This window comes from Pinus tabuliformis, chromosome 3_1 (assembly GCF_031772625.1).
Source record: "Pinus tabuliformis cultivar Carrire ecotype Pingquan chromosome 3_1, CPIR1, whole genome shotgun sequence".
Taxonomy (NCBI): Eukaryota; Viridiplantae; Streptophyta; class Pinopsida; order Pinales; family Pinaceae; genus Pinus; species Pinus tabuliformis.
Genome location: NC_142301.1, coordinates 654,191,102 through 654,213,483, shown reverse-complemented (window position 1 = coordinate 654,213,483; position 22,382 = coordinate 654,191,102). Strand labels below are relative to the sequence as shown.

General features: G+C 39.0%; 4 non-coding genes across 4 annotated transcripts; 1 reads left to right on the top strand and 3 right to left on the bottom strand.

Moving 5' to 3' along the window:
• Positions 1-9,218: 9,218 nt before the first annotated feature.
• LOC149188761 (U6 spliceosomal RNA) lies at positions 9,219-9,321 on the bottom strand. The gene has a single exon (XR_016256604.1). It is a non-coding gene; the product is annotated as a U6 spliceosomal RNA (small nuclear RNA).
• A 367-nt stretch (positions 9,322-9,688) lies between these two features.
• Positions 9,689-9,760, top strand: TRNAG-UCC (transfer RNA glycine (anticodon UCC)). The gene has a single exon. It is a non-coding gene; the product is annotated as a tRNA-Gly (tRNA).
• A 278-nt stretch (positions 9,761-10,038) lies between these two features.
• TRNAE-CUC (transfer RNA glutamic acid (anticodon CUC)) lies at positions 10,039-10,111 on the bottom strand. The gene has a single exon. It is a non-coding gene; the product is annotated as a tRNA-Glu (tRNA).
• Positions 10,112-10,363: 252 nt separating this feature from the next.
• On the bottom strand, positions 10,364-10,435 carry TRNAQ-CUG (transfer RNA glutamine (anticodon CUG)). The gene has a single exon. It is a non-coding gene; the product is annotated as a tRNA-Gln (tRNA).
• Positions 10,436-22,382: the final 11,947 nt, after the last annotated feature.

Here is a 22,382-nt window from a genome sequence, read left to right as displayed (position 1 = left end):
TGGCATGATGGTTTTTTGTCCATGGTATTTTGTAGATTTGGTCAAGGGAACTATTGTTATGTTCTAATCCAGGGTTAATGGATTGGGGTTTATGGATGCTTCGACATGTATATATATGTATTGTAACATTGAAAGGAATATAATGAAAAATCAATCTAGTAGTCCTAGTTTTGGAATCGAGGGGAAAATACCTAAGTATATCTATTTTATGTTTTATGCTCTCGCCATTGTTTATTTTCTGTTTTTAAAATTCGTATGCAGGTAATTTCTATACGGGGTTGAATCCTACACCATTGTTATATTAATAGCAAAATTCATCATTCACAATGCAAATATTTATACACACATATGAAAGTAAATATACTTATCTTATTAATATTGGAATGATTGGAAACCGAGGGAGGGACTTCAACTCTCCACTCAACCATAGGCCAATTGTACTGTAATTCTTTCTTGCAGCTGAGCAGTCACAAGCTAGAATTAAAGCATAAGGAATGAAATGCTAAAGGGTATTCACATCGATAGTATTTATCCAAATATTCAATAAGAGGAGCCCATTGCCCTACTGGTTTATCAACTGCATCCAACAGAAAGCACCATAGTGACCTCTACCCCAATAGAAATCAATCATAGGGATTCAACCAAGGCTCAGTAAGATGTAGTTCATTTCTAAGAGGATGAATAAACTACATGGGTGGTTTATTCGATGCATCTATAAGCTAGCACTACAGGAGTCATGAGCCCATTATCTAAGTGGTTTATCATATTAATAAACTAGTACATATGTGGTTTATCTTCCTTGAGGCGAGCACATAATTGGTTTATCATCCTTGATGCTACCACATAGTTGTTTATCGGTGCCTTTTAGCTAGCACCTAGGTGTTGCAACATACCAAGTGGTTTATTAGCTAACTGAACCAACACATAAGTGGTTTATCAGTCTTGAGGAAAGCACATAAATGGTTTATCAACCTTGAGGCTAGCACTTAGTGGTTTATCATTTCCTTTTAGCTAGCACACTAGTGGTTAATTGGACCAAAGGATAACATTGGATGATTCAACTCCACTAAAATTTCATTGACCAATTGATTTATAGGCTCACACACTGGCCTTAGCAAAACACATGGAATACCCTCAAAAAAATAGAACACATGCTATAAAAGGTTATTTCTCCCAAGTAGATTCACGCCCACTACCAATTCCATGCTCTGTGTTCTCTTGCACTACCCACTACACAGTCTATCTGCGCATCCTCTTTCTTTTCATCTCTCATTTTCCATGCATATGCTCTCTCAAGCATGTTGTGTATACCTTTCTACGTTCCTTTTTTTCCATGGTCGTCCCCAGGGGTCTTGTGCACCCCTCTCTTTCTCCAACATGCATGCAAACCTTCTTGTTGTGTGTGTTTTTCTCTATCCAACTCATACCTTTTGTGTGTTGACCATACCAAAACGCTCGATGAAAGTAGGGGATAGTATGGGCTCATCCTATGCTCACGAGTCCCATGTACATATTCAATGCGTGTACCAGTGTGTCCATTAATTCACATAAATATAGGTGGAAAAATAAATTCATAATTTTGAGTTTGACCATTTTCCCAAGAAACTCATCCTCGTCACATTTGAATGTGAGTCCTCTCCTTAGCCCAATAATTTTTATATTTTTCACAATTATTTACAATGAAAATTGTACATAATAATATTTACATGAGGGGGCAAACAAAAGGGTTCTTACAATCTCTCTTTTGGGCTCATTAAAAGCTCACAAAAAAGACACCTTATATACAACATACTACAAAATTTTCATTGAGATTCTTAAATCATGAAGAAGAAATTTTATCGAATATCCTTTTATCTCTTTTTTGGGCTCGTTAAAATTCAATGAAAAAAGACATTATCAAGCTTACTTGTCTTCTCTTTTGTGCTTTCTAAACTATGAAGGAGATACAAACTAATAAAAAGAGAGGTGGAGAAACCATATTGGTCATTTATCTTCAAAATTGTAGTGTCAGCCGCATTTCCCTTAAACATCTAACCTGCTTGAATAACTATCTTACAAATGGGTTTAACCTTGCCTAGTAGCCATACCATAGATATGAGTGTTTTTACTCCTCTAGCCGGTTACTCTTCTAGTTACTGTGGAGCATGCTTCAATGCCTCCTATGTTGTTGTATGATATCACATGGTGCTCTTTAGTCAATGTTTCCAAGTCAATTTTGTGTCAAGCTACTATGTTTACAAGGATGATGACGTTTATGACGATGACAAAAATGATTATCATCATGAGCAATTTTATGAAGATTACGATGATGATGTTGATGACAATGCCAAGGATGATGCTCATGAGGATGATGAAGATAAAATCAATGATCTTGATAACAATGAAAAAAATGGCAATCATCATGAGAATGGTGATGACAATGATTGTTTCTCATCGTTGTCATCATCATCTTCATTGTCCCCATTCATTTGTCATTGATTTGCGTCACGATGATGGCGATGATGATACAATCGATGATGTTGATAAAAATGAAAAATTTGACAATCATCACGAGAATGATGAAGACAATGATAATTGAGTCATCGTTGTCATCATCATCTTCATTGTCCCCACTATTAGCCCTACTTCTTAGGTTCAGGCATCATGGACAAAAACTCCTGAAAGCATCATGTATGGCCTCCATAGGGAATTAATCACCTTTAAGTGTGCTATTTGCAGCATGTCTAGTTCAGTTGTGAACCAAGAATGGGCCTTAAGCCCTAAATGAAATTTCTAGAGCTTAAGTGCCACGGTAAGAGGAGGAAAACAAGTCTTCGGCCTTAGGTTTAATTAGCGTTAAGCGCTAAAGGTCGATTCTTAGGTTTAATTAGTGTTAGGCGCTAAAGGTCGATTCTTAGGTTTAATTAGCGTTAGGCGCTAAAGGTCGATTCTTAGGTTTAAAAGCCATACAGAGGCCCTCTCTAGGGGTTCTTTGGAATTATAGTTGGCCCATGGATGCCATTAAAAGGTCTTAGACATTGAGGATGGGTCACAACACCTTGACCATGGTCGAAGAAGGAAAATGAGTAGCATGAGATATTGTTGAATCCTTTTAGACTCGAGAGCCTTGAATGAGTCCCCAACCAAAACATGCGTCCTTGGAATGGATGCGTCATTCAAATATCAAATTGTTTTTCTGTTATGAGTTTCATTTAAGGTCTCTTGAACTGTATACCAGCATTGCTCTTTTTCCCTGAATTGATTAGGAGCATATATGTTAACGATGCAAAATTGCTCATTGGTGGTTGTCTCTTTAAGATCCGTTCTAATCCAATGTTTTTCCTTTTTTGTTGTTGTAGCAACTCCCACTTTCCTTTCATCCATAGTTTACAAATTCCCCCTGAGGCCCCTATGGCTTGTTGAGTTGTTCCTTCATAATTTTTATATTTTTTTTTATCATTTTTTCTGAGTCCTGGCAACTAGTTTTGGTCTCCTGGAGCATAAGGATATCTGGGTTTTCCTTTACTAAAATATCTTTTGTTGCATTTGCTTTAAAAGGTGTCCCAAAACCACGACAATTCCAAGAGACCACAATCATTATTTATTTGGTTGGTGAGTTGAGGGACCTTTCCCTCTTTGATGATTTTGGTTTTTCTCATTGTTCCCAGAGCTTTTCCCAAAAAAGGAATCCATGGGCTGTTGTGTTCCTAAAGCCATCTCTTTTTCTGCTGCTTCATCTCTAAGATCTTTGTTATATTTTATTCCTACTTTCTTTTGGTGATCTAAGATCTGGAGAGATTCCTTAGATTGGTTCCTTGTCAGAATTCTATCCACTGATGAGGGAAGGGAGCTACGATGGGTAATATGGATTAAGGGGGTGAGGGTATGGGATGGGGAGAGATGAGGGGGGAGGTGGGGAATGAAGGAGGTATATTAGGATCATCAAGGGGTCCAAATGGGTTGGATTAATGAAGGATGAAGGGATTATGGGGGGTTTGGCTGTGATGGGGGATGATGGAGAAGGATCAAGGGGAACCTGTGGATGGCTTGATGAAGAGAGGGATTGTTTGTTTTCCAATTTTTTATTTTTAACTTGTTCCCATTTTGCTTCAGACTCTTCTAGGTTTTCACTTTCTTGTTTTTTTGGACATCTATTTGCAAAATGACCGTATTCATGACATGCCTTTCATTTTAACGGTATCTGCTCATAGTCCAGCTATTGTATGTGCATCCATTGATCTACTTTGATCTTTACTACCTCCGGAAGGCCTTTTCCTAGGTCCACTTTGACACAAATCCTCGCACATGCATGCATGTTCTCTTTTGGTTCACATATGTCAATATACTTCCCCACAACATTCGCGATGGCCTTGACAAATTCATCTCCCAAGCAATGAAGAGGAAGGTGAGGAAGTCTTACCCATACGAGCACAGCGCTGGGAGCATCCATTTCAGGGTCGAAGTCAGGAGTCCATCTTTTTAGATACAACCCCACCATGTCCATGAGGTATGGGTCATTTCTAAAGATTAAGTCTCGATCTTCCTTTGTTTCAAACTGAAAGGTGTAATACCCTCTTCAACAAAATCTTATGGAGATTTTTTTGCTTAATGAAGAGGTCTAGTTCCTTTCAACCCATTTTTGAACCAAACGAGGGGATGGCCATAGTCCTGTAAACTGGCCAACCAATCCCCTTTCTTCTAGAGACAACGCCGTCTGAAGAGGTAGAGACAAAGGGAGAGAGATCTCTGGGATATCTTCGAGTTTCTTCACAAACTTGGATGTCGACAGTCTGGTTTTTGGAGGGCCAATGGTTGAGATCAAGAATGCAAAGGCATCTACATTTTCTTTTTGCTCAGTCTGACTTCCTAGAGGAATATCTCCATCCTCCAGTGGCTTCGGTCACTCCATGGACACATCAAAAGGCCGTTGTGGGTTGATCTGAATGCAAGGTAGTTGAGGCCTTTGGGCGCGCCAGGGGAGCTCACAGGAGCACATGTGCAACAACAATTTTTTAATGTGGGGAACTTTAAGTTAACTACGGATTTCTAATGGGATCTGATGCATTAATAATAGTATGAGGATGCATATGTTGCTATAGCTTGATTAAATTCATGGGTTATATTTGTTATTCATACGACTTGAGCTTAATAAGGTTCATTTAGGTTTTAACACCCTTGTTTTCATCCCTTAACCTGGTATATTCCTCAAGACCCATTATTTATTCATAACTAACCTATACCATTTAGAGGTGATTGATGCCCTACAAAGGTCATATGTGATGATTTGAGGAATTGTCGTCCATGATGCCTAAGCCAAAGAAGTAAGGCTTAGTGCGAGGGGTTCTCGTTAACCCTCCATTCCCTGGTTATAGTCAAGGACCCTAGACCCATCCATGATTCCTAATACCTTGCAGTGGCATTTTTATTCTAGTTGAACGCCAAATACTCATTATAGAGGGCATGCCTCATAATTTCTAAGAAATATCACTTCTATCAAAAATCAATGTAATTGCAAGGAAAGGAAGGAATTCTAAGACATATCGTGATCATTGTGGTGTCAACACAAACATCCTTCTTGACAAGTTATGATATTTCACGATTATTGAACAAGGTGTTCATGTAACCATGAATAGTTGCAACATGTTATCCTTGTCATTCAATGGTCAATCTTGCTTTTGCAAATGAAAATAAATTAGAAGCATTAACCAAAATAGAGCATCAATGCGTCTAAAAAATTGAATCACAAATCTAATTATGAGTTAATAGATTAGAACAAAATTTGGGTTATGAAATGAAGAATATCTAATTATATTTCCGATGATAAATGAAAGGAAAGGGAATCAAATAAAATCTAATTATAAAGTATTAGTATGCAATTTAGATAAAGAGCAAAGGATTGATATGTGACTTAAGTATAAATTGAAAGAGTTACTCACTTGATCTATAAATGAGATACAATCCAAGCTACACTACAAAGTTAATGAAACAGGGGCAACATGGTTGAATTATTGGGCCCTTCTCAACCAACATCACATTTCTTGAGAGGGAACTAAATCACACGCAGGATTTAACCAAAATCACCTCTCGAAAAAAAACCAACAATGGAGTTTTATTAATCTATCTAAAAAATACATAAGAAAATACAAAAGTTCCTAGCGATTAGATCAATCGAAATATATATTTAGAACATTATACTATAGTTACTCATTTGACTGATGGATCTTTACAATATGCAAGGGTCGAGTTATATAGTTTTTACATGGCGAATGTAACAAGCAGGTGTATTCCATGAATACCCTGTGTTTGGCATAGCAATTATGAATACATATAAAAATAAATCATGTCGGGTAAACTTAGTGGATTCCCATGCAATTTTAGAATTTAACCCAAATTACACAAACTGCAAATCATTGGAGGCATGTGAATTTGTGTGAACTATTGCATAGGACCAATTACCTTATTTAAATGGTCCATATTGAGGTTTGTTGACTGTGATGTTTACTAGTGACTAATTTTTCCTTCAATAATCTTGGAGTTGATCCAATGAACACAAGAGCTTCCTAAAGGTGCCAGAAAGAAAACCCATGTTTTGTTTCTTACTTTGGAGGTCCACAACCATATCAACCATGGATGGGGATTATTGAATGTTGTGTGGGTTACAAGGCTTGGATTAAAATCGCCATTAGTGCTAAATAATATTAATTAATCCCTTTAAATCATTAAAACATTGGAAATAATAATAAATAGTTAACAAGTTACCTTGTATCGCTTTAGGTGCAATTTTTCCCATTAATGGCATGGAAAAGATTATAATATTTCAATAAGAGCAGAGTTTATAGGGTCAAAAGGGGGTTGATTAATAATGATGATAGCATCAATTTAGAGCACTCACAATAAAATCAATAATGTTGATAACAATGAAAAAAATGATCAATAACCATGAGAAAAACAACAACAATGAGTATTTTTCATCATTGTGATCACATTCTTCACTTTCGTTATTAGTCATTGATTTTTATCATTGTTATCATCATCATTGTTAGGTGATTTATATGAGATAAATTCCATTACATTTAAATGCCAACCCGGGGCTTGTAAGCTTGCAAGATGCATGCACAGTATGTGTGGGATCAAAGCTCATGAATCATTCTAGTTGTAAAGAAAAGGAATCATTCTGTAATATAATCAAATATGAAGAAACTGATTCATGAAGGAAACCTAAGACGATCTCATTTTCTTCACATAACTGATAGTAAGTGTGACCAGAATTCAATTGCTCTAAATATCATGTCTAGATTGCTTATATATGCACGAATATGACTATAGTATGATCTTGTGTTCTATGCCATTTAGTGAATTTATAAACCATTTGTGTCCAAAGGAAATTAAATCTTTGATGAACAAACTAGATTCAAAAGTCAGTGACTAGTTCTTTGTTCTAGACCTCCTTATGAGGCATAGGAAGTAGTCTTTGACTTAACAGCTTAAGTGTTCTTGCTATAAAAACGAGGTTAGATTTGAGCATTAGATAATTATAGATATTGTTCACAATCAACTGAAACATATCACTGAAATGTGAAATAAGGTATCGTTTAGGAAAAGTATAAAGGCCGTAATAAAATTGATTGCTAATTTCTTTAGGAGTTGTCTATAATGCGACTTTTTGAGATTCCGGTGACGGAATCCGGCGGAAGAAATTGAGATGAAATCATGATTTGTTGCAGTTAAAATGGTTTTTTAACTGCATATTCGGATTCAGCACCCTGAAAAACCCCTGGGACGGTTTCATTGTGCAGAAATTAGCTATCAAACTTGGATTCCAATAAATTACTGCCGGATTTTCACCGGAAAAAATCGCCGGAAAGGCTTTCAAAAAGTCGCGTTAAAGACTACTGCATTTCTTTACAGCTAACCTCCCAAAGGGATTTGAAGTACAATTTTTCACCTTGATTTTTCTTGTACATGTAGAAAGTGATTATTCATTTATCAAAATATGACTATAATAACTCTGAATTGCATTAAATTATAGTAGCACAAAAGAAAATGCAAGAGACAACATATCAAACCAACATGAAGACTATAAATAAATGGGTAAATATATGAAAAAGAAAGGAAAAATAAAATGCTACAATTTACCTAACTGTATAGCTACAAAGATAAAATCAAGTGCTACAATAAGATGATCTAAATGCTACAATATAAAACCCAAATCAAAATTGGAAACTAATTTAAGTAAAAAAATACAAAACAATGGGATGTTACTTGGGTCGAGGTTTCCTTCCCGACCTGTGAAACGTGCTTGGAGGAAAATTAGATCAAGTCACAACCAATGAGAAATGTCTTTGGAAATCAACCAACCTCATATATTAAATATCATACCTCTAATTACAGAATAATAGAGCTCAATTCTTTGGACTAAAAGAGCATGTTGAATTCATTTCCCCAATCTTGGAATTGGGAAGAAATTACAAAATACCATTTACTCAATCTGAAAGAATATGAATCAATTAGGTATCTTTGAGAATAAATTACAACCTAATTTCTAACCATAAGCCAATTTTATTTTGCCTATTCTGCGAATATGAGCATAATTTGTATTTGCCTGTTTTTTTTAAATATGGGCACAACATGAAATCTAGGAAAACCTTAATTAAATAACCAACCATTAATCTCAAATCATGCCTTATTTTGTCAAATGGCCCTCACCTTACTCAATTTGGGGCATCCTACCAAGAAACCCATGTTCTATATCCTTTAAGATTCACCTTCATTCGCACATAAATCACCTTCAAAGATCATTTCTTGGAAATTGTTGCCAACTTTGACCATAACCATGAGTTGGAGGCTCATACATGCATCCTAGGTGCACTTTGAGTATCAAAAAATCATTATTATCGAGGGTACTAGCAAGAAAACCCCTATTCTAGCAAGGGTACTAGGAGTGATTAATTAATAAATAAAAGACGATAATAAAAAAGGCTGTGATTAATTAATAAATAGAAGAGGATAATAAAAAAAGCTGTGATTAATTAATAAATAGAAGAGGATAATAAAAAAGTGCTGTGATTAATTAATAAATAAACGAGGATAATAAAAATAAAAATAAAAAGAAAAAGAAGCTGTGATTAATTAATAAATAAACGAGGATAATAAAAATAAAAAGAAGCTGTGATTAATTAAATTAATAAATAAACGAGGATAATAAAAATAAAAAGAAGCTGTGATTAATTAATCAATAAAAAAATTTGGACCATTTCTCGATTTGTGCGTGTCATCCTTGCGCAGGGGCCATGCTAATCTTCTCTGTATCGTTCCAATTTTATCGGATGTCTCCGAAGAGACACTAGAGACTGCACTCTACTTCATTATCCAATGTCTAAATGTATTTCGCGTTACGCATGTGGGAATATATTGCGACGTTCCACGCCTTCCCTTCCGTCTTTCTGTATGTACGTGTTACCAATAACAAGAAGCCGATGATGTTTGTGTCGAATAATATTCATTCATTGGTTTGCGTGAGATTTGGGGTTTGAATCTCAGTGGGAATTTAGTATTATCATCAACTATGCGCTCTCACATTTACATTTTGTGGTTTGCAAGACGGTTACCATAATTGTTACAGCGAGAGCGTTTGCGGTCCAACGGTTACGGTTAGAGCTTCCTTCCTTCCTTGTGCGGAAGGTGAGCAGGCGCAGGTGTTTGCCGCAAAGCGTTTGTAGTCCAACGGTTAGGATAATTGCCTTCCAAGCAATAGACCCGGGTTCGACTCCCGGCAGACGCATCGTCAGGTCCTTGACCTATTTTTAGATTTGTATTAGATTGGATTCCAATACAAATACATACATACATTTAAATCCCAGAAGATCTCCGCTCCGCGATGTTACAATGGAAAAAGTAAAATCCGATTCCAGCTGTGTCCTCCCTCATACATACAAAAACAGTTTTGAAACCCCGTTGCCGCGATGAAAAAAGAACAATCCCATTCCAGCTCTGTCCTCCCTCATACAAAAACAAAAACATTAACATTTTTAAAACCCGCAATGTAAAATAAAATTAAAATTCCGTTGCCGGGACTCGAACCCGGGTCTCTCGGGTGAGAGCCGAGTATCCTAACCAGCTAGACTACAACGGAGCTGTGATCGCTTTGTGCATGGACGTTTCTGTGAAACCCAGAGCCACATCCATCACTCACTCTACTCTAATAATAGGTTGCCTCAATCTACCAAAAAGGAGAAGTATGGACTTATTTTATTTCATCATCCCACCGCACCGCACCGCACCGCATTAAAAGAAAAACAAACACAAAGTGCTCAAATCTTATTTCGCACCGCATTAAAAAAAAGAAAAAGAAAAACACAACCATTGGTTGTGAAACAGAGCAACGAGGTTCCACCGAGATTTGAACTCGGGTTACTGGATTCAGAGTCCAATGTCCTCACCACTAGACCATGGAACCACATGAAATGCCAAGCATAAATTATCCCAACAATTCCAATTCCTATCACCAGAAACAACACGACCATACGAATTTTGCAATTCATATTGATGCCACCACTACTTCTCAGATTCACAAGTGTGTTTTGGCCACACATCTTACAAACTTAATTATTCCTATTCATGTGTCGCAAATTTTGAAAATCGTGTGGAACTAACCGTTGTAAAAATCCCACCATCTCTAACCCAAATGCGCGCGCTTCTGTCCAACCAGTGCCTCTCTCTCATATGAAGGTTTGGAACCTTCACCCAATAATAATGGTAATCGTAATCGTGCACAATAAATAACATAACTCAATATTGTCGCAAAATTTTGCCATTCGGGTTAGATTTCCATTTCCTTCCTCACAAATATACACACCAAAAAAAAGGCTTTTTCCTCACTTCTATCTTTTCCCTCTGATGTACTGTTTTCACCTTTGCTCTCGTGCTTTTATCTTTCGTTGTCACCTTGTTCATGGCCCTTTTACTAATAACTCCCATTTCCATGGAGTGCCTCTTTGAAGATGGTCTTCGTCAACAAAGCTCATGGATATCTTAAATAAGGTCACGCACCTACACCTTGGCTTTTCACTTTACTCAACTTGTCAACTATCAAACAATTAATCATGTAACTCAAATGCGATTTCTGTAAGGTGTTTGGGCATGGAGAAGGCCTTGTAGGGGTATTCTCACCTTCAAAAGTCTACTACAACAGTTGTAACTTGCAGTGTTTATCTTAGGTTCACTTTTCTCATTATGTTATGTCGGGGGAAGTTTTGTTATGTGCTTCAATGTGGAATTGAAGTGCCCACATGCTCATTTTAGCTCATTTCAGTTGCAGTATGACATCTTTGTAGGAGATTCTTTGTGTTGTTGTTGTTTGTGAGAGTTATTTTCATGAGAAAATTACCTTGTAGGGGTAATAGCCACATGTTTACCATCAGCTAACTATTTATGTACTCCATTTTTCTATTGAATATATGAGTGGTCTAGCTATGTTACCAGGCCCATAGATGTAGCCCAGAAAGGGTGAACTCCATCAACAAATAATCTGTTATCTCTTCATTATGCCTGCAAGAGTTATGTGTTGTTATGTTTCTTATGTTAAGTTGCATGTGAAGACTAATTCATGACTTGAAGAGACATTGAAAAAACCTGTTTGTTTCAAGACCCATTTTATCTTGCAAAGCGTCAACACAATCCTATTTTTGTTTTTATTTGATTTTAGAAAAGAGGAAGAAGACACCTACTCCAACTTTAGATCATTTTGGTATCAGAGCACCAGTTGACAAAGTTGCAAGAATGGGCAGACAAAAGACTCTCAAAAGAGCTAGAGGAGTAGAATTTGGCTCTTCGTATGGAGAACATAGAGTTGAGAACGATGCTAAAGATGGTTGAAGAGGAGAAGAGACGCGTGTGACTTCAGTTTCAGCATGTGTTTGAAGAACAAGTTGCTGAAAGTTCTACTCTTGTACCATCCAGATAAACCTCTACAATGAAGCCAGTATGTGGTCATGGTTCAAATAGTGGTTTTGGACCATATTTCGAAGATGATGCATGTGCATTTTGAAAACATCTTCAAGAAACACACCATATGCTAGTGGGTAAGAGTGGGTGGCTATATTCATATGAAATATCATTGTCGTCGTCATCAGAAGCCAAAAACATGAATGATAAGTTTAAGGAGGTAATTAGCATTTCAAGTACCATTCGTTCCGTTTATGTGCATAGCACTTCTTTTGCAGCATTTGAGCAACATACCAAAGGCAGAGGTATGAAGTTGATTTCCAGGATGGGTTATGAAGGTGGAGGCCTCGATAAAAATTGCCAAGGTATTACCAATCCAATTATGGTGGAGGAGAGACCGAAGTATCAGGGATTGGGATATGGTCGAAGGGAGTTTGGAGAATGCTCTAAACGACCTGAGGCACATCGGCCATCTAAGGATGAGATGTCACCACCTTGTGACAATGTTCATTCATCTCCCAAGCAAGATGAATGCTTGAATGGACCTTGCATGGAATCATCCACTCCACTCTGTCAAAGTTGCAGCCCTAGAGACAGGTATAACTCTCATGGGTGTTTTCCAATGCATGGTAGTTTGGAATACTTGTGGAATGAGTACCCTTGTACTTTTTGTGATGCATTTGACCCTTGCATGGATGTATATGAGAAACATATGATAATGGTTAAAATAATGAATCAAATTATAGGCATCAAGCATAATGACTCTCCTTCGCATGAGAGAAATTCTATGTCAGCAAACAAGAGAAATTTCTTCTGTACTCATTGGAAGATGCATGGGCATGCCACTACATTATGTTGGAAGTTACATCCAGAGCTTCATTCAAAGAAGGATAAAGAGATTGTGCAACATAATGCAAGGGCAGAAAGAGGTGGCAAAGAGGACTTGCAATAATCCAAAGCAACCTTCAAGGAAAATATGATGCAAGAAGAGAACCCATAAGCCTAGGAGAGGCAAAGCTTGGGTAGACTTATTGTAAAGTTGCTTTGTAAATTTTGTAATTACTTGTTGTTGTTTACCTATTTAGGTATTTTTGTGATGTGAAAAAACATTGTCACTATGTTCAACAACTAGATGTTTATAATTGATGTATGTATTGGCTTATTTATAGTCCACACGTTCAAGGACTTCTGTGAATGTACAAGATCGTCGTTCAAAGTTGTCTACATGTTTGTCATGTATTCACTAATACAAGTATTCCATATGAAACTTATGTGAATATAATCTTAGTTTTAAAGATTGTACAAGATGACTATGTTTTTTAGGCAAGGCCAATTATATCATGGAAAGTTTTGCAGCATTGTACTTTTGATATACAAGCTCAACTTGAAGATGTTAAACCAAGTTTATGTTGTTTATGAATTCCAAGATGGAATCAAGTTTGTATTCAACATTTTAAATTCAATATGAAGTGTTTTTTAGTTGTGTAAAGATTATATTAAAGAGAATGTTCAGATTCCACTCATCAATATTTTTTCCTTGCATCAACAATAAGAATGTTGACTCAATTTTTAACAAGACAGTAGGTCTTCACGAAGAAGATAGGTGAAGTGCCTTGATTGGGGCTTAAAGGGCACCAATTGAAAAGTATGCATTTTGGATTAAGTTTTTGGGTGATTTTTAGTTCCAGCCCCTTTACATTCACTAGGGAAGTAAAATTTTGGATTCCAAAAGTTCCTAGTGGGGAGGTATGATCAGGTGATCAATTTTTAACTGAAAAATGAAAGTGCCCAAAAAGTCTTGAAACCAACGTCAAGTTGAAGTGTTCGTCGTTCTGAATCCAACGACATTCATTTCACCACAATATGACAACATATGCTCCATATATCACGTTTCGATCATTTTCCCAAAAAGGTAAAACTTGAGCAGGTCTGTTGACTGGGCAGTTGACTAGGTTAACTATACTACTGGGTTAGTAGGGTGAATGTGTAGGGTACGACCCAATGATAGGCTAACACTTGACATCCTCCGGTTCGTTGGTTTCAGGTGCATTTGATTGGTTTGTATAGGTTGATGTGGACCAATGAAGTGGCGCCACATGGCCCAGTCATGGGATGCCACGTGGCTCCCCAACAGAGGCAAAAAGTTTGGTATGGTCCGAATAGACCTCCGGGAATTCAAAATCTTGACCTTGTACTCATCATTCCAACACTCTAACATTGGGATATTTCATGGTGTTTATTATCATATGGTAAGAACCTATATATAAGGTTTATTATAACACCTTTTGGAGGAAGGGGTCGAGGCTAAGCCCCTAGCCTCCGACCACACGAACCCACGAGACCATAGGCAGAGGTGCCAAGTGCTCTAGGCTTAGCCCCAACCCAGGGTCATAAGCATTGCACCAGACCACAAGCCAAAGGAGAAGGCCCTAGGTGGAGGGGCTCGAGACCTTAGCCTAGCCCCCGGTCACCACTCCATCCATAAGACCACTGATGGAGCTTTAAGAGCTATGAAGGAGGTGCTACAGATAGGCCCTAAGCATGGTCCCATGTGCACCCACAAGAACATCAATTCTAGAACTAAGCACCAAGGCAGAGGCACTAAGTTGAGGGGGCCAACACCAGGATCATATGCCAACCAACATGACCATAGGCTCTGGTAGTTTGGTGCTAAGGTAGGAGGATGCTTTGACTAGGGGGCGAACCCTAGGTCCTATGGACCATGAATATGACCACGTGCTAATGTTTTTGGGTTCTGATAGGAAGGGTGAGAAGTTAAGCCCAGTCCTTGGACACATGGCACCCACATTACCACGACCCCATGTTTAGGGGCTAAACCAGCGGGGGTGGGTGTTAAGGCCCATCCCTTGGCCCCATGTGGCCCATATGACCATGATTTCCAAAGTTAAGGGGTCATTGGGAAAATTAATGAACCTACAAAATGCACCGACGGAGAGAAAATTTATCGCTTGGTTATCGTAATTCAAGGCAGAATTGTAGGACCGTTAGACAAATGGTCTGATTTGTAGGATGATTAATTGTAAAACTCATATGGAGCTTTGGAGAGCCATATCTTTTGGAGTTCTTGGCCAAATTGAGCTCAAAAAGAGTGTGTGTATGGGTTTTTGGATGTTCTTAATCCATTGATGACATATAATTTCTTATTTGAGCACGTTTAAGTATTCTTTTTGCAAGTTTGATACCAAAGGTGTATGGATAAATCAGGATTTGGAAGCGGATCTAGAAGGTATTTGGGCATGGAGAAGGCCTTGTAGGGGTATTCTCACTTTCATAAGTCTACTACAACAGTTGTAACTTGCAGAGTTTAGTTCATGTTCACTTTTCTCATTATGTTATGTTGAGGGAAGTTTTGTTATTTGCTTCAATGTGGAATTGAAGTGCTCACATGCTCATTTTAGCTCATTTTAGTAGGAGTATAACATCTTTGTATGTAGCCCAAGAAGGGTGAACTCCGTCAACAAATCTTTTGTTATCTCTTCATTATGACTGCATGAGTTATGTGATGTTATGTTTCTCATATTAAGTTGCATGTGAAGACTAATTCATGACATGAAGAGACATTGGAAAAACTTGTTTGTTTCAAGACCGATTTTATCTTGCAAAGTGTCAACATGGTCCTATTTTTGTTTTTATTTGATTTTGGAATAGAGGAAGAAAATACATACTCTAATTTCAAATCATCTCTATGTTGAGGCTCACATGGCATGGTCGTATGGCTTACATGGTATGGTGGTGTGGTTTGATGGTTGGTTCTACATTGTTCATATGGCCCAAATATCCCGCTCAGATGGCCTACTCATTACATGGTGTGTATGGCCCAAATAGCCCGCTCATTACATCATTCGTATGGCCCGGACAGCCCACTAAGATGGCCTGCTCAATACATGGTTCGTATGCCCCAGATAGCCTTCTTAGATGACCCACTCATTACATGGTTCGTATGGCCCAAATAATGTCCTTAGATGGCCCACTCATTACATGGTTCATATGGCCCATATAGCTCACTCATATGCCCTGATCATTACATGGTTCATATGGCCGAGGGTGGCCTATTTTGCATGGCCTAAGGTGACCTAGTTTGCATGGCCCAGGGTGGCCCAGTTCGCATGGTCTAGGGTGGCCCAATTCGCATGGCCTAGGGTGGCACAAATCACACAACCTAGGGTGGTCTGGTTCGTATGGCCCAGGGTGGCCTAGTTCGCATGGCCTAGGGTGGCCTAGTTTGTGTGGCCCACTCAGTGCTCAATTGGTATTACTTTCAGTGCTCGATTGGTATGGCCTGTTGTGCTTGATTGTTATGGACCGTGGTGCCCGATTGGTATGGCCTGCAATGCCTGGTTGGTATGGCCTGTAGTGCCCGATTGGTATGGCCCGCATGGCTCGATGATATAATTATTTTACATTCAGGTTTATATATCTCACTATGGATGTACTTCGTATCTCAATTGAACAATTGATGAATATTGAATAGAAGAAGAAGAATTAAATTTCGGGATTCCCCCTTGTGGGGTTTTCCCCTAGTCTCCGACCAAATCCTAGTGTCTCTATTTGTGCATGTTTTCCATCTAATGTTCCTTTTATAGTTCCATTGCATTATTGATGATATTTTTCTTTCTACATAATTGCTAACGATGTGATGATGTTATGGGGTGAATGCATATGTAAATAATGAAAATTATAAAAATGCAATTATCAACAACACTGAACAATATAGCCCTAAGGAAAATTAACATGGTATCAGAGTTGGGACGCATAAAATTCATTGAGATCACCCCTGTGAAGACATCGTTGATGGAATAAATTGAAGATGGTAGAGACCTAAAAGAGTGCTAGGATTTGAAGGAAACCTTGGGCAACCTAGTTATTAGTGTTTAGTGGATAGCATGAGGTTAGGATTTGGAAGAAACCTTGGAGTGTGAAGGGCCTAGATATGATAAAGGCTTGAGTTGTGCAATCTTGAAACCCTAGCATGATCAATGAGAAGTTGTTTCATCACTTGTGACAGATTCAATGTAACCTTAGATGGGCTAGTCTTAATTGGTCTTGGCTACTGACAAAGACCATTAAAAATATTGAAGGCAACATTGATATATGGATGATAGACAATAATGACTCTTGAAGGCTGGTTCAAAAGGGATCTTACCAACTCATGTTAAACATAGGTACCTCCTAAACTTATGATATTTCTTTATGACATTGCTCTTGCTTACATTTATCATTTAGATTATTGCGTATCCTACCTGCATGAATATTTGAGTGTTTGAATACTTCTAACTTCCCGATGAAAATGTCATAATTAGATCCTTCTTCAGGATCATCTGGATGCTAAATAGTTTAGGAAGAGAAAAGTTGGAGCAGGAAGAGGAAGTTAGAATAGGAAAAGGAACCTGATGCAAATTTATTCTGGGAGCACGTGGAAAGTATTCTGAGCATATGTTGTAACAACCTTGTGTTATAGACATTTTTGTGCCTCGCATCATGGAGCATGAAATGTCGATAATTACAAGGATCCTCAGTCCCTAAACATGTTGTTCTTACCCCTAAAAGAACAAGGTCATCAAACAACAGCACTTCCAATCAGTTCTCCACCTGAAAACACTTCAAAACAGGCTAATTTTGGATCATGTCAGCTGCTCCACTGAGCTTCTGCGCTGGAATGCAACTGTTCCTCCTTGTACCTGCGCTGGAAGTCAAGATTAATGAAGGCTACCTGCGCTGGGCGAGATTGGCCAAGTGGCACAGTCATCCTGCAAGGTGTCAACTGCCCAGGAAGCTTCCAAACTGACACTTGGTTCATGAGATTCGCCCTGTGATGAGTAAGAGGTACTTGATCACCATGTGTAAGCAAGGATCTCCAAGTGGACTCAAGAACTGAAGATTAACTGAAGAGGGAGAGGACACTAGTCAGCTCTATGCCAGCCTCAAGCTGACTCATCCTCTCTTCTTCTCTCCTATATATAGAGCTCTTCTATGAGGTCTAAGGAGGCTGGAATTTTGTGTTAAGCAAGGAGGTGCTGTTGGATTACAGTTAGAGCTATTGGGTGATTGTTTTACTAGAGGTGAAGAGGAGAGTTCTTGCTGCTGGGGAGGTGCTGCTGGATTGGAGCCATCATTGGTTGTAACCTTCTCAGAACCCTGTTACTTCTATCAATAAAGTTTTGCATGTTCTCCTATATACTTGTATTGCATTGATGTATTGTATTTACATGTATATTTGATTCACCCTAATCCATGCTTCAGTTATGAGTACATGTATCTTGTAGTTTCCTCTCTTGTTTTGTGCAGGATCTGTGTGTAGCTGGACCGGCAAAGAGAGCAAGGAGCTGGGAACAAGAGACAAAGAGAGAGGACAAGGATCGACTAAGCGAAGGACACCAGGTTGGTTGACCTTCTTTTCCTTCTCTCTGTACTTTCATGAAGGAAATCATCAAAGCTTTACTTTCAGTTGTTGCTAAAGACTGTCACCTTTAGAGTAGGGATAGGGTCATCCGCATCGGATACTTTTCCCCACAACAAACTGGCGACTCCGCTGGGGAAGCCTAGTATCTTGTTGGTGTTTGTAGTATTTTACTATTCATTTCTTGAAGAAAAGAGTACCAAATCGAAAAGCTTTTGACTATATCAAAAGCGAAGTAGAGGGACTGCTACTCTTGCTCATTTGTTGAGCAAATTCAAGATTTGAAGAGCTTATCTACAAAATACTCTTTACTCTTTGTGATAGATCTTCATCCTCTTGATCATCCCTTAGCCTGTACTTGACCTATAGCTTTTTATTTCAGCAAAAACAGTGCATTTTTGAGCTTTTTATGACCCGGAAAACTTTGTAGACGCAACTCTCGTGTCTCAGTGCAGGCTGTCCACAGGCAGTCTGCATTCCATCGCAGGTACTCCCTTCGGGAACTGCGCTGAGAATCAAACTGACAGACCAGAGCCTGCGCTGGTCCAGTTAGCCAGTGTCTTGCTGAGGTTTCCCTTAGTGTCTGAGCCCTGTTTTCACTGATTTTTGCTGATTGCTTGCTGGTCATTGTACTTGCTGTAAACCACTTTCCTTGACATTATTCCGCCTCAGTTGTGTGATGAAACTGTGAATGTTCTTTCAGTATTTCTTGTTTTCAGTTACAGTTTCCCATTGTGAAAAGCGAACCAGTATAGCTGTGACCTCTTAGATCCTGAACTGTAAAAGTGTTTGTGTGATCTTAAGAGTTAGTTTTATTACTGTTCATGGTTGTTTGAGTTTGTTTGTTTTTCATCTTATGGTTTGAATTCATATATTTTTAGTGTCAAAACAAGTACCTGTAAGGTGTCTTTTCATTTTAGACGAAACTTGTTTGTTTACGCTTCAAATTGAATTCAAAAATTATACAACAGTTTCCTTTTGTCTACATCAACATTAAGGGAAAAGAAAAGAAATACATGCATCTTGCATTTGCATTTTTGGTAAGTTTGCGTGATTGATCTAGGAGAAAGTGCATTAGTTTGTGCTTTGTGCTCTGTGTGGAAAGATAATGTTTTTCTCTCCCCTCAGTAGTTAGGATTTTCAAAGCTAAAAAGATTATAAAAGCTTGCTTATCATTTTAGCTGCATTTAGGAATTTGTACCAATACATCTCGTGGTGATCCTGAAAGACAAACTGTTAAGCAAGATCAACATTAAAATAAACCCAATTTACATAACAACGCTTTGTAACATAACGCAAACATCCAGAGGTCTAGGTAGAGACGTGTTCCGGCGTCGTTAAACATAGTGACTGTCGATCTCTACGAAGGTGGGTGATTCCTCCTGAGAGTCGGTGGCACTAATACGGACTTGTGCTCCCGCGTACCGTCGCGTATATTGGGAGACCCCTATAGGCAATCATCCTTTATCCTTAGGAAGCCGTGTCGACCGCCCTACTGATCGCGATGCAGTGAACACAGCATTCACGAAGATCGACCACTCGTACCGTAAAACGTATTCTGTGGTTTCGCGAAAGGTTTGGCACACCCTCTGCCTAGATCTCCAGAGCAGTTTCTTTTGGCCTTTTTCAAACTCTATAACTGAAAAAGTCCAACCGAGCATTTGTCACTTCGGGCTCGTTAATACATCGAAGGCGACTAGAGTCATCTTTAGCTTTTTCTCGACTCTTAAAACATGAAAAAGCAAGTTGTGTCTAAAGCGTCGTTATAAAATTTATTTTAAGCGGAATAATCATCACCCTTCCCTCGTTGATCTTCGAAGTTAGTCCACCACAAGTGGAAGTTCCTGTAGAATCGCTAAGAAATCTTTTGGATAGACTAGATATGTCTGAACAACCGTCGACATCTAGGACTGTGTCGTCCGACACAGCTACAGCAGAACCTCCTGCTGCTACTCCAACGATGTTCGCTGGTATACCATCTGTCCCGGCAAATTGTCAACAACAAGCCGGAGTCCCATCAGGGACAATGACATGGTTAGTTCCTATTTCTTCGTCCGGATTATCATCTGGTATTTCTTATGTTGAAACTCGCCAAATTGATCCATTTGGAGGTCAACCTGGGCAATCGATCCCCTTGAGTTCCGGATTGATACCATATGGGGGGCAGTATGCCTTTTCATTACCTCCTCCGGGAGGATGCCCATCCGTGAGTTTGCAACAAAGTTCAGGTCAAACTGGAATTACATCCAATAGTTGGGTACCAATACTACCTCAACAACCAGGAGTTGTATATTCTATGCAACCAGTCCACCCTGTGTCGAATATTACCACCACACCTGCTATGGCGAATGTGTCGCAAGTACAAACGTTACCTGTTGTAATACAACAACCTCTTGGCTCAGCGACTCAATCACAATCTCAGGGTAGTGCCTCCTTATCTGGAGCGACTCAGGCCCAAACAAGTACTGTGACTCCTCATCCTGGTCAATCATCCAGTATTGGTCAATAGCAAATGGTCCAACAACCAGAGCTGCTTCAATCTCAACAACTGCCTTTCCAGCAATCATATCAAGGACCTGAGCAACAAGTCTTTGTAAGTAATGGGCAACCATACTATAATGGTTACGCCCATCAACCTTGTCTAAGTTGTCAGCATAATGCTGGTCTGCAAAGACCCATTGCTCAGGCGATACCATCTTATCCTGGATATGCTTTGCCTAACCTGAACCAACAGTTGCCCTTTGTAGCAACTCTAGAACTACCAGATCTAAACCGGCTGACGAATGATCCAATTGCTTATGCCCCTTGGTGGCCAGCGATTCCACATAAACTTCCGTCAGATATTCCTAAATTTAATGGAAATCCGGGTGAAGATCCGTCGAATCATGTGATGACATTCCATCTATGGTGTTCATCAAACACCCTGAATGATGATTCGATAAGACTTCGCCTCTTCCAGAGGACATTGACAGGTCCAGCGGCTAAATGGTACATTGAATTGCCAAGAGCCTCTTTCGACAATTTCAGCTCCTTAGCCACGACTTTCTTAACCCATTTTCAATTACCGATAAGGTATGAAACAGGAACAGAACTTCTCACCAACTTCAAACAGACAACGGCCACTCACATATCTGATCATATACATGAGTGGCGACGTCGTCGTAGGATGGTGAAAACTTACGTTCCCGATCAGCTGTTAGCTGAATGGTTTATAAAGTCGCTACTTCCAGCTATAACGGAAGATGTGGCCAAGGGAGGAGTCGTAACAGAGGAGCAAGTCATTGCTCGTGCTCAATATTTAGACTTAGTATATACTCAGTCGGGCACGCTCTACGACAAAATACCTAACGCCCCTAGACCTGAATTTTCAATTCCTCCCCCTCCTGGATCGAATACTAACTCTCACACCAGTAATGGCATGACTGGCAAACGCAAAATTTCTAGTCAAAATGCAAATGAGCGACTTCTTGCCTCAGAAGTAAATGCCATGTCGACCGACAAGGGCAAACAATTGAAGCAACCAGGGGGCAAGAAGATAAAGAAAAGGAAAGGGAGACCCCCGACAGGGTGTCATATATGCGATGAGGATCATTGGACGAAAGATTGTCCACATATAGCTGAAGTTAAGAAACTCTTCAAGAGTTCAAAAACCCCAGCAGTATTGACTGATCCGTTTCCTAATCCAAGTCAAAATCTGGTTGCTAATCAAAATGCTTCCGGATCCCAAGTGCTTATGTTGTCTACCTCGAAGCAACAGAATAATGCTTTGACAAGGAGTAAAGATTACGGGAATCCAAAGCTGTCGAACAACAAGGTTAATGAACGACCTAGTAGTTCAACAACAACTTTGACCGAAGTTGTGCCACCCATCGTTCCTGAGCCAATAATAAAGTCGCCAAAGGGAACAATACACAAATCGACATTTAATCCTCGTGCCAAAGGAGCACAGAATTATAATATAGTAAAGGACCTGGCCCAATCGCCGTCCACTATGTCGACACTTGACGTACCACAAAATTACCCCTCCCAAGAGCAAGCTTTA